The 14,709-nt window shown below is 40.8% G+C and overlaps 1 protein-coding gene across 5 annotated transcripts in view; it reads right to left on the reverse strand.

The window, feature by feature from the left end:
* The window catches only part of PLA2G4A (phospholipase A2 group IVA), a 117,268-nt gene that overhangs the window by 83,947 nt on the left and 18,612 nt on the right, over positions 1-14,709 (reverse strand). The window contains exon 1 of one of the 5 annotated variants that reach the window (XM_067001959.1): positions 1,783-1,905. The exons of the other annotated variants lie outside the window; for them this stretch is intronic. The gene's annotated coding sequence lies outside the window, so the exon portion shown is untranslated. Of the gene's footprint in view, positions 1-1,782; positions 1,906-14,709 lie in introns of those variants that run through there. 5 annotated transcript variants of the gene reach the window in all.

Raw genomic sequence — 14,709 nt, forward strand, 5'->3', positions numbered from 1 at the left:
TTTAGGCACCAAAAAATAAGTTTGAATTTTTCTTTGATGTTGATGTCAAGCTCTTTCCAGTTTTAAGCTTTATGATGGAATTTACTGGAGTTTGCTGGGGCTTTGCACATACTTAACTAAATAGCCACATGGTCACTCACATGGCCATAAAAAAAAAAAAAAAAGGGCAAAGAAGAAAAATGCCTTAGATTATTCAAAGCACAGAAAACCAAAGGGTAGGCTCCCACAAGTGAGAGGTAAATATTCACATTCACATTCTGTTAACAAGGCTCCTAAATGTGTAGTAAGTTGGTAGCCACAATTAGAGGAAAGCGAGCCACTCCTTGGTACAAAGCAACGCAAGCCAGAAACCTCATTTTCTCCATAATCTTACTGGTCTCCTGCTATGATGCACTGCAAGAGCTGAGCAACTCTGGCCATTCCTTTTAACCTTGTTTTCTGTCTCACCTTGTAGGGAAAAAAGGCATTACGGTAGGAAAGTGCTGTCCTGTAAGTGCTGTCACAAAGAAGGGTAAGTTTATGTTTAGAAAGCAAACCTAGGGCTGCCAGCTCAGAAAGCACTTATTTGATGTGGACAGCCTCTTCACCCATTTCCTCATCGTGCCTATTTGAGGGAACACTAGCTAGAAAAAGGCAGCAAAACCACTATGGTGTCATTATTCGAGTCCTTTTGACTTTCACGTCAACTACTCTCTGAAGATCACTGTCAACTCATCCTTTGGTATGAAAGGACACTCCAAAATCTGTCAGTAGAGCTCAGTAACGGTCTTAACATGTGTGGAAATTAGGACAGCGTGCATGTGATTCCTCTTAGCAAGGCATTTACTTTCTTCCCTTTGCCTGGTTGGCAAGGCTGACGGTATGAGCAGCTTTCCTGTTATCTAAATGCCCAAATTTTCTGATTCTGAATTGCTGAAGACACGTACCACACGCTGCAGAGCGACAGAAATGCAGGGTTTCCAGAAGGTGTGCATGTCTCAGAGGTGACCATAAGCACCCATCACCTCAGATACGTGTCCTGCTCTGCTCACACACAAACTGCGGTAAAGCCACATGTTGCTCGCAGGCTTGATTACCCGTCCCTGAGCTGTGCCAAGGAAGAGTTGTCTGCAAACAGACTCAATCTCCAACTCTCCTTCCTGGCATTTTAAATTAATGTAAAACACTACTGCCAGGGTATGTCTCTGGATATATTCTTTCTTTTTTTTTTTTCTCCTTTTTTTTTTCTACACATATCAAATGCAAACACACACGCACATGCACACAAAAACAACAAATAGGGGAACTGCAGTATTTCCATCAAAAATCCCTGCTTTAGTTCTGAGTAGCAAAACTGATTTTTCACTGCCCACGAAAGCAACGCAGACTCTTGATAAGGAGCTGACTAATGAGGGGAGAAAAAATTCATCTTTGCTCTTTTTGACGCACACAGAAAAAATGAAAAGCTTTCATTTACATGATGACGTTCCTGTTATTTCTTATGATATTATGAAAGTTATTTTTGGTCTTCATCCTATTTCTTCAAGAAAATTACGGGTAGGATTTCGTGATTTTTTTTTTCCTGTGACCAAACCAACTGAACAGATGCCTTCCCCGATCCCTTGCTCTACCCCCCACATTGCAGCCCATTACTCACCCCTCTGTGTCCATGTAATCTGTTGGTGGGTGCCTCGTCAACCAATGTCTGAATGACCTGAGTTAGGAAACCTCCTTCCACTCTCTTTTATGTGAAAGGCTTTTTGATTATGTTTCATTTCAGACCATCAACCCACTAACAACTACCTGTGTTGCCGTTGGTTCCACGATACCCCGCAGGGTGAGGATGTCACCGCGTTCCTGTCTCGGGCAGGAGGTGTTTCGGCCAAAGCCCTCAGACCGAGATCCACCCCCTTAGCTCCTTTCCGCGACGGTGGCAGATCAGTCCTTGGCATGGTCCGCAGTGGAAACAAGCCATGACCTGCGGTGAGGCAATTAGAGGCTGTGGAAAATGGCATTGTGAAGTACGAAGCAGACAAAGGGCTTTTCTGAAGCAGACTTGTAAGGGAAGCTATGACAAATTACAGAGGCCATTTTAGTGTGCTGCTCTCGAGCGTCAAGGCTCAGACAAAACTTTAGGCAAAACCACTGAGAGCAAGACTGGACATATCAGGACAAACAATCAACGAAGGAAACAAAAAGGGATATTTTGTCAGATGCTTAACACAAACACAGAATTTTCTTTTAGTCACAAACAGCTCACAGTGCATCGGGGAAAAAAATAAAAAAATCACTCTGATCAGGTTCACAAACTCCAGTTATTCAACAGAGGATCACCTCCTGTTCCACCTCCCTGAGGCCTCCATGAAGAGCATAACCTGAGACATTTGCTCTTGCCAAGATAAAGTATCTCTCTTTCTGTGGTAAAAATAATTTCATCCATTGTATATAACACCATAGGAAAAAAAAAAAAAAGTAGCTTTTGCTTTTAAGATGGTCTCTAGTGAAAAATAACCATGTGCTTATCAGCTGCATAATCTGAAGTGGGTCCCTGGCTAATGCTGGACTCTCAGCTTTCAGCAGCCATGCAAGTGCCTCTTATCGTTGATATTTGGCAGAATAAACGCACTCCGATTTTCCAGTTTGCTCCTCTGAGGCAATTTACCAGACTCATCAGCACAGGGGAAAACTGAAATTTCTTCTATGCGCATTTCTCTCTGCACTCACTCTCTCACATCCGCACACAACCGCTTCCCCCCATCAATTAAAAAATAACTAATTGTTCTGGAGGACTTTCCACTGTGAATGAGGAAAAACTGCACTCGCAGTGAATTCTGCTCAGGTGTCCAGTTCTTTGGCAGACCCCTTCTTTCTGTCCTTCCTCCCACCTACATGGTGGTTGTCTCGGGTTGCGGCCAAGTCACCCATGGCAGTTATGGAAACAAACATGAAGGGCTAAAATAACAGCAGGCCTGAGACACAATGCTGTGATCCTGAAATATCTTCTGAGAGCTTGAAGTGCAGCATGTTGTGTGAAACCTTCATATTAAGGAAGAAGTTAGTCTCCATAATTGTCTGCTATTATATCTGTAACGTCTGACCTCATAAAATGATAGGATCGTAGGGTAACTCAGGCTGGACAGGGATCTCAGGAGGTTTCTGGTCCAGCCTCCTGCTCAAAGCCAGGGTAACTCTGGGTGCAGGCCAGGTTTCCCAGGGCTTGGGCCAGTCAGGACTTGAAAACCTCCAAGGATGGAGACAGCACAAGCTCTCTGGGCAAGCTGTGCTGCTGCCGGACTGTCCTCATGGGGGAAATGTTCCTCTGTAAATCCACTCCATACCTCTGTGTACTTCTTGCTAGGTTAACAGTTGGACTTGATGATCTTAGAGGTCTTGTCCAACCTAAATGATCCTATGACTCTCCTGCTTCAACTCATACCCATCATCTCAGGTCCTCCTGCCCTGCACCACCACTGGGCAGGAGCTGCCTCCATCTTCTCGATCCCCTCCCGGCACACACAACTACTTCACGTGCAGTCCTGAGCTGGCAAGCACCCAGGTCTGTCACAACAGCACAAATCACTTGGATTTCCCGCAAATTAGTACAAACTGAAGGGCTGGCTGAGCGCCCCCATGGATTTCCCGCAAATTAGTACAAACTGAAGGGCTGGCTGAGCGCCCCCGACAGCCACTTTGTGAACAACTACATCAATTTAAGTAATGTCACAGCAGTCAGCATTTCAAGGAAGTTTTACAGTATTTAGAACTCCTATATGGTATTAACAGCTTCTTTGCCACATGCTTGACAGAAAAATCGCGTGACTTCCCAACAAAGAATAATTATACACTAAGGCTGGTCTTATTTATAATAGGGCCACATAAGAGCATTCACTTTTAAAAGAGATGAATACAGAACTGAATATGGAATTAAAGTATACCCTGGAGTACTATTTATATTACAGAAGTTAGCAAAGCTGCCTCAGTATGAACAAAAATCAGTCATTAAAAAAATAATAAACAAACAAACAAATAAAAAGCAGTAGGCAAAAAAAAATCATTTGGTCAACATTTGACATCTGAGTGGTACAGAGTTCATTATTCTGAAGAACTGCTGTTCTGACCATAATTCCACACCTTCCTGCCTGTCTGCATCTTGTCTCTATCCGTGACCACCAGCAGATGCCCAAAGAGAAGAGGGAGGAATAGAAAGGCCACAATGTGCTCCTCTCTCTGGCAGCAACGCACAGACTGGGGACTTCCTCCCCCGGGGGTAGCACCAGGACCACGATTTTTAACTAGCTGTCTTTGGACGTAACTTTTGTCATCTCTGCTGTATCTTATTGAAGGAATACCCACAATTTCTGTACCTCCCTGTGGCTAGAAGTTCCACAATTTTAGTCAATAAAAATTTACTTCCTTTTGTTTGTCTACAGGTTGGTCATTTTACTGGATGCAGATGACTTTTCGTGTTGCAAGTAATAGCGAGTAATTTCCTGTGGACCTTTTCCAAATCGCTGATCACTTACAGACTTCTGTCACTCAACTCTTTTCCAGGCTGGAGAGTCCTTGTTTATTTAGTTGTTTGGGGGGGGGGGGGGGGGGGGGCATGCAATTCACCACTCTTTCATTTACGTTTTCTGTCTTGTATATTCTTCGTAAGATGGGTGTCTAGCGTGATATGTGTCATCCAAAACATGGGCTAGCGCTGAGTTCGTACGGTAACAATGGTTTTGCTTGTTTTCTAATTCTTTCCTAACTATTTTTAACTTCTTACATTCCTTTTGCTTACTGCTGAGCTAGCCACAGGAATGACTAGCTCTCCTTCCTAAACAGGAATGCCAGCTTTGGATCTATGGCTGTGTGTATGCGCTGTAGTTGCAACTACATGGAATAATTCTGCTAGCTGCAAAGCTGGCTCTTCCATTATTCAACCTTTTATTTTCCTGATCATTTATGAATATATCAAATAGCACAGCTTCCAGCGAGAGATTCCACAGGTTATTGCTCTGTTATAAAAACTGAACTTATTATTGCTCTCAGTTATGAAAACTGAACACTGTTCCTACCTTCCCCCCCCCCCCCCGCCCCCCCGCCTTTAACCATTTTAACCTTTTATTAATTCTTGAGAGGGCTCTGGATATTTTAACTTCATTTTCAAAAATCCTAGTTTACTAGTTTGGATCACCTTCATCTAAAGAATGGTTGACATCTTCAAAGCAGATTTCTGAGGCGTGACTTCCTCCGGAAGAAAAATGTTGTTACTGCATTTTATAGCCATAACTTAATATTGCCTCGTAAGGAGTAAGAACACACTGATCTGGAAGTCTTAGCTCTGTGCTGCAACCGTCTTCGAAAAAAAATCAGTAGTATACCAGCTACTGGCCTCACAGTGACATTGAATCAAATGATAGGCTGCACACAACAAAATTTTTCTACTTGAGCTACTCCTAAATTTGTGCTAGCAGCCTGTCCCCAAATTCTTTTGCTAAGATCTTCCCTCTAACCCCATCCCTTGAAGAATAGCTCCACTGTAGGAATCTCATTGACTTCTGCTGTATGAAGGACAGATGCACTGAATTTATTTAGGTTTCCTACAATTTGCCGTTATCCTTGAGTGCTCCTATCACACCTTACACTCATTGAAAGGAATAGAAAGTGTAAGCAGAAAACTACATAAAATACCTTTCTGTTTGAAATTTAAACTAAAATATAAGTAACTCAGGAAGACTTTGATCTGAAAAAAAAAACTGTATTAAAACAGAAATCACAAGAACTTAAGTTAACTCCACTACTAAACATTAGAGTGGTTCAAAATATTCAAAGCAGAATACCCAGAACTTGGAAGGCAACATCAGTGAAAAGTACAGGAACACACACTGGGGCTGTACTCTGATCATCACAGCACTAACAAGAACGTAAATATAGTGCATTCAGGGACTTCATCGTGTCTGCCCTTTACAGGCATGTTCTCTCCAGCAAACCTTTCTTCATGGAAGTTGTCCAAATAAAGTAAATGGTGCTATTCACAGGAATAAGTATTTGAAGGACTCACTGCTTATTCTGTTTTTGCAAATGTTTTACATGCATAGGGACTTATGGAAAACCCTTGCACAACACCAAAAAAAAAAAAAAAAAAACAGATTTTTTAGAAATAAGTTTTTGACATTGACATTATGGAGAAGCTCAAACTCTGTTCTGGATTGTGTAGTCCTGGAGAGGGCTAGGGCTTCAGTCAAGCAAACAAAGTTTCAGCAAAAAACTCACGTATCACCGGAAAATTAAAAGGTACCCATAACATAGTCTGTGTTTGAGAGACACTTTTCAGGAGATAAAATATTTCTGTTAAAAAGCTCATTGTACTGTTTGGACAACCTTGTTTGCCCTTTTGGAAAGTACTGCATAACAACCATTCTTCTAACACACTCTTATTTACATCATGGGTCACTGGTTTTCTGCACACTTCATTCAGTTTCTTCAAAAGTAACACTCCAGTTAAAGGGTAACCTGCACATTTCCTCTTCTAAATGAGTGCCTTTCTGTTATAATGTTTTGGTTTTTTTTTATTGTTTTTGTGATCGCAAAGATTTTCATTGTATTGTTTACAACAAAATATCCACTACTGTAAAACAGCACTGTAAGCAAATCTCCAACATTTCAATTTTGCATAAATTTTCCTTTTGAAGTTTGTTTGTTTGTTGTTTTTTAAGTCTGTCCTCTTGTGGTTAAAATGTCTGTTTCAATTAAACATTTAGAACACACCAGAAATGTCTTTCTCATTCAGATTAACACAATTCTGTCTGTAGTGCTGTTGCTCTAAAATAACTGCTCAGGCAGTTAAGCAAATGACAATGCATGGCGATAAGAAGCATAAACATTTTTTCAGCTGCATCCCTTTAATGAACATTTGACCTTCAGCTTTCTCTGCTGCCTCTGTTACTTAAATGAGGCTTTGGAAATTTCAAAAAAATTGAGAAAAAAAAAACAAAAAATTTGAAAACCAGACTTCCAGTTTGTCTTGTATGCCTGAAGAATATTTTGTTTTCTTTTTCACAATGTCCATTACTCTTCTGCTTCTAGAGAGCAGAGAGTTTTCCAGGGAATGCTCACCAACCAGGAATTTAGGTGTGACAGACCAATGTGAGGAACCCTTTGAGACTTTTCTTTGCAGGTTATTGAAGGTTATTCTGACAATAAATTCTGTTTTAATCTCTTCGGGTTATTTTGGCTTCCTTCTCCTGAATATTGCTTCTTTGTTCTCATGTCCATAAACACAGTTAGACCTAAACCTGCATCAAAGACCATATAAGAAACTACACTAGGCAGAGAAACAGCTTCGTTTGTACATGTTCTCAGATTCAGTAAAGTTCCTGGATATCTTTACAGAGTCTTTGAGACTATCAGAAAACATTATTCCACGATGTCCTAAATCTACTATATTATTATGACAAAAGCAACACACATGAAATACTCTCTAACCACAAGAAACACTGTAAAACAAGTTAAACTCAACTAGGAATTTGTTGTACCAGCAAAAGTTATGGACTCATTGTCCTTTAGCCATTATGAGGAAACGAAGACAGTTTAGTGTACTGAGGCTGAACTTGAATTTGCAAAATATTTCTACAATAGCTGAACTTCAATGTACAAATGCTATCAGGTTCCAAGTATCTAATAATCAAATATCAGTCTCCTATTGAATAGTCTCTCAACCACCAGTTTCGAAAGTTTGGAAAGAATTAAGATCAAATTTCCCACACTTAACAATGAACAATTTCTACATTTGTGGAATGAGAAAACTACATTTTTGTTCTTGCTTTTTTGTTTTGCAGCATAAGGAATAGATCATCTAGAAGTTAAAGTTGTCACCCTGCGGTCTCAAATGTTTGCTGCAATATAAAAATAAAATTAAAAAAAAAATTAGCTGTTCCTCAGAGATTATAGATGTACACATCTCTCACAGATAAACCATGGAATCGTTTATGTTACAAATGGATACAGGCATTCAAGAATAACAGTAAACCTGAAGACTTCCTACTATCTGAAAGCTGAGTTCTTGAGTTGCTGTTACTTATTAAAATGATCCTTAGTGGATTGCTACTTATGAAATTGCTCCATGAGTTTGAGTATCTCTATTGTTACAAATACTTCCGTTATTTATTTCTAAAGTAAAGTATTCTAATGATGAAAGACATCTGCTCCCAGAAATAGCTGGAAAGCTTTAAGACCAAACAAACTTTACCACCACCGCCCCACAGAGCAGCAATCTGTAACTTTCCTCCAAATAACAAACTGACAGTCAGCTTTGCAAGTAGAAGCCAAGAAATTAAAATAAAACCCAGAAACAGCTGACGTGACCAACACAGAGATCGACATGGAAATGCTGACAAACACACGACGCAATCAGAAATATTTTTTTACTTTTCTGCAGACAAACCTGGGCAACACAATACAGCAAGAAAAAAATGCATTTCATGTCTCAGAACCTGGGGCTTAGGAATACCTCTTGGTTTGCTTTCCTTGCACAACTTTGAGTTACAAACACACTCCAGGTAATTTTCCTACGCCTGCCCTCATTCTCTTACACTATCAGTTACCTTTCATCGTAGAGAGACTCTCAAAAGCCAGAACCTTGATGGTGGAGGCTATGTCAGCCTGCAGGCAGTCTGCCCCACAATGTGCTTTGTGCCACCGGTTCAGCCCTACACAGACTGAAGTTGCCTGGGATCAGATTTGTGCTTGGTTCATCCAAGTGCTGTCATTTCTGTTCTTTTAATTATTGCCTATCTTCTCGCTACTTGAACTGTTAGCCTTCCGCCAAGCCTCCGGCCCGGTGTGACCGACCTCAGAAAGCGCAGCCAGCCATAGGCCCCAGATGGCAGAGCTGGGACCGAGGAGGCGCGGGGGAGCGCCGAGGGGTGCCAGTGCCGGGCCGACCACCCATAGCCATCAGTATGGGCATGGAGACGCTCGCCTCTCCTCCGTGCGCCCTGCTCCGGCTCCCCCTGCACGGGCTGCAGGCCGCACGAGGTGCAGCGAGCCCTTCTGCCCTCCGCACCCTGTCCTGCAGCTGGAAAGAGCTGCACTTGGCCCAGGAGCATCCGGCGCAGCCAAAACTAATGAAGGATTAATGTCTTGGCGCTGGGTGATTCCTAAATAAACATTGCTTGTGCTCTATGCTTTGCATTCTGATCTCTCGGTGTATTGAACTGTACCCTCCAAGAACCAGGTAGTTTTTGTCACATAAGGAAATTGTGGAGGTCTCCACCAGAAGATGCTGTAAAGGTCCGAATACCAAGTGAAATCAGAAGTTAGAGCAATGCATGAAGGATACATCCACATGCGGCCATTATATGCAGTGCCACAGCCACCATCTCAGTGGCCTCAGCATGTTCTCAGACACTGCTTCGTGAATGCTGGAACAAGCATTTGACTCTCCTTATATTCTTTCCTGAGGCGTGCACCAGAGAGGCAGCAGAGACCACAGGTGTGACCATCTCATCGCATACAGTGACTGTCTGCCCTTCATCAGACTAGGCCCCTCACTTGCCATTTCCCTTCTGTTACACTGGAAATCAGACTCCCTCATTGCCACAGCAGAGAACCAAAAATCAGACTCCAGAAGACCAGAAACACAGCTTTCTTGCCTGGAAAAGAACAGGCTGCAGCCTACCCCCCACCCCACCCCCCTCCCATTTCAGTAAATACAGCCACAATGCAGTGATGCAGTGGAGAATAGTGTTGCAATTTTTGAAACACCCCTTAGCTTCATGTTTCAGCTACTTGCCCCTTATAGTCTTGCTATCTATTGGGAAATAATTGACACTAATCTGCCAAATAAAACAAACTTTATACTGGAATTAGTAAAGGATGTTAATATTACTTCACAGAGAATATCCCCTTTCACTAATGTCTAAGCGGGTGAAACAGCTTAGTCCTCAGTGAATGTGCTTCTTTACAGTCCTGGATATTCCCAAATTAAATTATCTTAAGGGAGATAGCCCTATACTTACCATCAGCACAACAGGGCTTACTCCTGAAAAGCTGCCAAGTAAAGCAGCTAAAGTACAAATAATTACAGGTTGATGTATAAAAAATGTTTTTGTTGATATGAGACACTGAGATGTTTCTTCGAGACAAGCCAGCCCGTTACTGACAGGAGGACACAGTCTTGTGTCAGGGTACTTGGAGAGGGAGTCAAGTGAGTGAGACACATGAGATGAACAGTAGACAGACAATTTCTACTGTCATGAAGACTCATTGAAGAATGATTTGGGCAACACGGAAATCAAGCATGCAAGTTATTAGAAATAGAAGCATAAACTAAAATAGACCAAACCAGTACTTTTGCATGAGATGTTTGCAGAATTTGTCTTTTTATTGTTCTACTTTTCATTTGGTGTAGCACTGCACAGCAGCACTTTTGAGGATAGCACAAGGGAAAACACTGTATAGAAACCGGGTACCTCAGCTATGGCTGTGCTCTTCACTTTGGTGCTTACAGACCCTGACCTTTCTTCTTTTGTTCTGCTCTTTTTTTTTCTTTTTTTTTTTTTTTAACTACATAAGTAACATAATTCATCACCAGCCTTCAGCAAGCAGTCAATACACAAATCTTAGCAAGCAGAACTCTTTTTGCTAAACAGCAGACTGCACTCAACAGCAACTTCAGCACAGTTTACATCAGTATTCCCTCTAATTTGATGCCAAGAACAAAGAGCTTGTTCCAGCATTATCCTTATCAGAATAAAACTCCGTTTCCTGGCCGGCTATCTCTTCTCTCCCTTCTCATGTGGCAGGACTACATCTAATTCAATGAATGGAAAAATCTTTCCTGCTGCCATTACCCGTACAGAAATATCCTTCTGTGTGTCCCAACCAAGCTTCCTGCATATAAAATTGTGCAAAAGCTACATAAAAACGTGCAATAAATACTCCAGCTAGCTCTGGTTCTGACTATGACTCGTTGATGCATTTTTATTCCATTGTGCACATATTTGGAAGAGTGGAACTTTAATACCACATGAAAGGGCACATAGGCTTTAAGGACTTCTGTTTGGGTCCAGTTTTAAACAAGCGGAAGTATGAGGTGATGGAAGCTTCTCTAATCAGGACATCACTTAAGCCCTGTTGAAGTCCCATTGACGTCAAAGAAATTTAAGCATATGCTTTACTTTAATTGCACACTTGAAGGCTGGTCTGAAACGGGTCATAGATGGCCACTACATTCATTAAAAATCCTATGGGGTCTTGCATTTCCCTCAGGCGAATTAATTCTTGTGTTCACACATTAGCTTTTTCAAGAAAAAACTTTTATCACTCTGTATGTGTAAACCATCCTGAGCCTAACCAGGAGAAATTTCTAAATCTTGAATAATAATTCTCAGACATGACATTAAAATACTACTTTTCTTATAATAAACATTACTATGGTTAATTATTAATTTGCTATGTCTTTGGTGTTAATCTTTGCCTAAGGCTGCAAACTGCTCTTTCAGGCCATTAGTTGTTTCAAATAACCTATTTCCTAGGTATATTTCCTTAGAATTTATTTTAATAGTACCAACAGGTAAAGGTCACCAAACAAATCTGTCTGCCATAAGCTTTTCCTCTAATTCTCCATCTTTCCAGTTTTGTTCTCAAACTTTTGATTTCTTTTCTGTTGGCCCATTAGGAATATAACACATTGCTAAAGAACATACGCAGAAGATTATCACTTTGGAATTGACTACCTGGGTAGTTGGTGTCACTGCAGACAACAACCATTTCTTGCTCTGACTACTTTGGACTGGTATGCATCCCCCTCTGGTCTCTCAACACCAGAGCTCCCCACTGGATCCTTGCTACCAATCACTTGAAAAAAAGTCAATTAACGTGTGTGCTGCTAACTAAAAAACCACTGTCATTCCTATGGAATGTATGTTCTAAGCTGGACTGAATGAATACTCAGTCGCTGAGATCAAACATTCAAATATGCTGGATCTGGAAAGGCTCTCATGGATCAAGCCACCGCTGCTGGAGGTTGTCCCCAGAATTTAGTTCCAGCGCAGTAACAGGAAGATTGGCCAAGCATGGTTAGGAAGAGGAGAGAACAAGACATTTCTCTTCTCCCTCTCCTGACTCTTGTTTGTGCCTGCTTTGCTTCTTGCTACTAGGCCACCTCCTCCCCATTCCTCGTACTTCATTCAGCACTCTCATGATTGTTTCCACCACCTCCCTGAGAGAACGTGATGGCCTGCAAGATGTCATTGTCAAAGGATCCCCTTCCTTTATCCAGATGAGATGTTTCCTCCATTACTTTGCCTGCTATTTTTAAAGACACCTGAAACTCTTCTCTCATCCTCCTGTATATACCCTTCCAATGTCTGTAGATAGTTAGCTGCGCAGAGAGTTGTCACTTTGCCAAGTTATGCAGTGTATTTACCTATTTTAATATCCTCTCATAACCCAAACGTTCCAGCCACTTATCTTTTTTTATTTCTTGGTCTCCTCTGAACTTCTTCCAGCTGCCTTCTGCTCAGAAGGGAACGCCACGATCTGGGTGTGATTGCACTAACTATGTCCCACTCTGGTTATGTGATGGGATCAATCTCAAAAACGTACTGGGGTTGATCTGGGCATTTGAGACTAACATGTTGTGAATGGTTATACCAGAACGGTATAATTCTTTCACTATTTCTATCTTTCACTTTCTATCTTTTTCAGACAATTTCCTTTTGGCTACACATTTTTGCAGTTCCTGTATTTTTGTCCCAATTTCTTATGCTACTGGTTACCCTATGTTTACTTCTGTGCCTTCCTGTCCTCACAACTCCCTGCCATTTAGTGTAATTTCAGGTTTCTCCATACACAGACATGTTTGTAACACTTCATCCATTGCAAGCTTAAAACCAGCAGTAGAAGTAACACACAATGAAGTTATTACTGTATCTTTTAAGTTTATGACATCTTTTGTATTGCCACAAATTTAAAAGAGTACAGTATCACCTTGTTGATGTGACCACTAGTAATTAGTTTCTTAGTTTAAAAATAATCAAAATCTTCATCAAAACATTACAATTTTTTTTTTGCAAATATCTGAAATTTGGTTAGCATTCACTTCCGATAATCAATTTAGTCATTAATAACTAACTGGATACTTACTTTTGTAAGTAAATCATTATCATTTCTTATCTTGGATTTACTGTACATTAGCCCATTATCAGTCCACAGGAAATTTCAAGTAATTTTGTACTTGAAATTGCAGGATTTCATTTGTATTCTTCTTGACAATGTTTTACTTAAGCTTTGTTTTACGATGTGCCACCATCTCTTCAGCCAGTAGCTTTACAAAGCTCCCTTAAGAAGGAATGTTAGAATTTTGGAGAGGCAGAGAGGGAAGGGGGTGCTCTGCAATAACATGCAGATTACTCTTCCTGGGTCTAAAGTGGCATTTTTCAACCAGAGCTTGAACCACAACATCTGAAGTTTTTAAAGTTTTATGCACATCTTGGATCCAGATACTTTTGCCCTAAACTTTTTTTTTTCAATTTTTATCCTTCAGCATTCAACATCCAGATGTTTAACCGCTTCTAAGAACTGAGTAATAACTCAAAGATCTCTGAAGCTCCAGGTTGTTACAGGTAAAACAGCACAGTTTATAAATCCAGGTTAACTAACAGTCCTTGCTTTTCTTCTCTGAAAACACCAGTTGCCAAAGTGAACCCATCCTTGCTGACATGCTTACTGAAATTTAGGAAAATCTTGAGTAGAAATAACCAACTCCTACTCTCCACACAGCATTCTTATTTCCCACTGGGAATAACTGTTATCAGTAGATTTATAAGATTTACATATACAAAGTAATCATCTTAATGAACCTTTAATCATCTGCTAGATGGGTATAATGAGTCAAAGTGCTTAGTTGCCCAGCAGACATGGGGGGTCATTAGTAAGGAAAGATTAGGTAGAAAAAACAAAGTGTTCCTTTGCTAATTATTACATGGAAATGACATTTCCAGTTTAAATTTAGCACAGTGGTAAAAGGGCTACAGAATTAGAGGAATCTCAAGGAGGACACCCCTGCATTTGCAATGTGTCTTAATACGGAACTGTTTGTTCCAGCCAAGCACACTGCTTCTCTTCGATGCCAACCTTTGATGCCAGAACAGCTCTGTATGTTTTTTACTGGAGTTATGCAATGCCTTTGATTATGCTACCCAGTGCACATGCATATAGTATTGAACTTCCTTCCCAAATTAAATAAATATCTGTGCCGTTTTCTCAGATGTAGATTCAAGTAATTGGATAGAAATGCAGGAGGAAAGGATGTGAAGTAAGGCCAGAGAACCAATCTGCCATCGTTAATTTTACCTTTTTTGAGTGCAACAAGCCTCTGGTACAAAAGAGACTGCAGCAGGCATCCATGGTGACACTCTGAAACCACCAGCACCACACAAAGCCTCTTCATCCATGTGAATCACTTGTATTAGCTTGAAATAATTTACATCTACACTGAGATGGCTCCAAGTTCCAAAAATCATTAATTTAAAGACATTTTATCCACAGCCAGACCTTTCATAAATCACATACTCTAGATTTCTGACCCAGATTGAAAGGTCTAGAGTTTCAAACACACCAAGTTGTGTTTCACACTGGGCTCTCAGAAAATCCTCTGAGGACGTGTTGATGTGGCTGGCTGTGCCACATACATGTGCACACAGATACTCTGTATTGATGTAAGTACATCTGCCCAGT

Source organism: Anser cygnoides, chromosome 8 (assembly GCF_040182565.1).
Source record: "Anser cygnoides isolate HZ-2024a breed goose chromosome 8, Taihu_goose_T2T_genome, whole genome shotgun sequence".
In the NCBI taxonomy this organism is placed as follows: domain Eukaryota; kingdom Metazoa; phylum Chordata; class Aves; order Anseriformes; family Anatidae; genus Anser; species Anser cygnoides.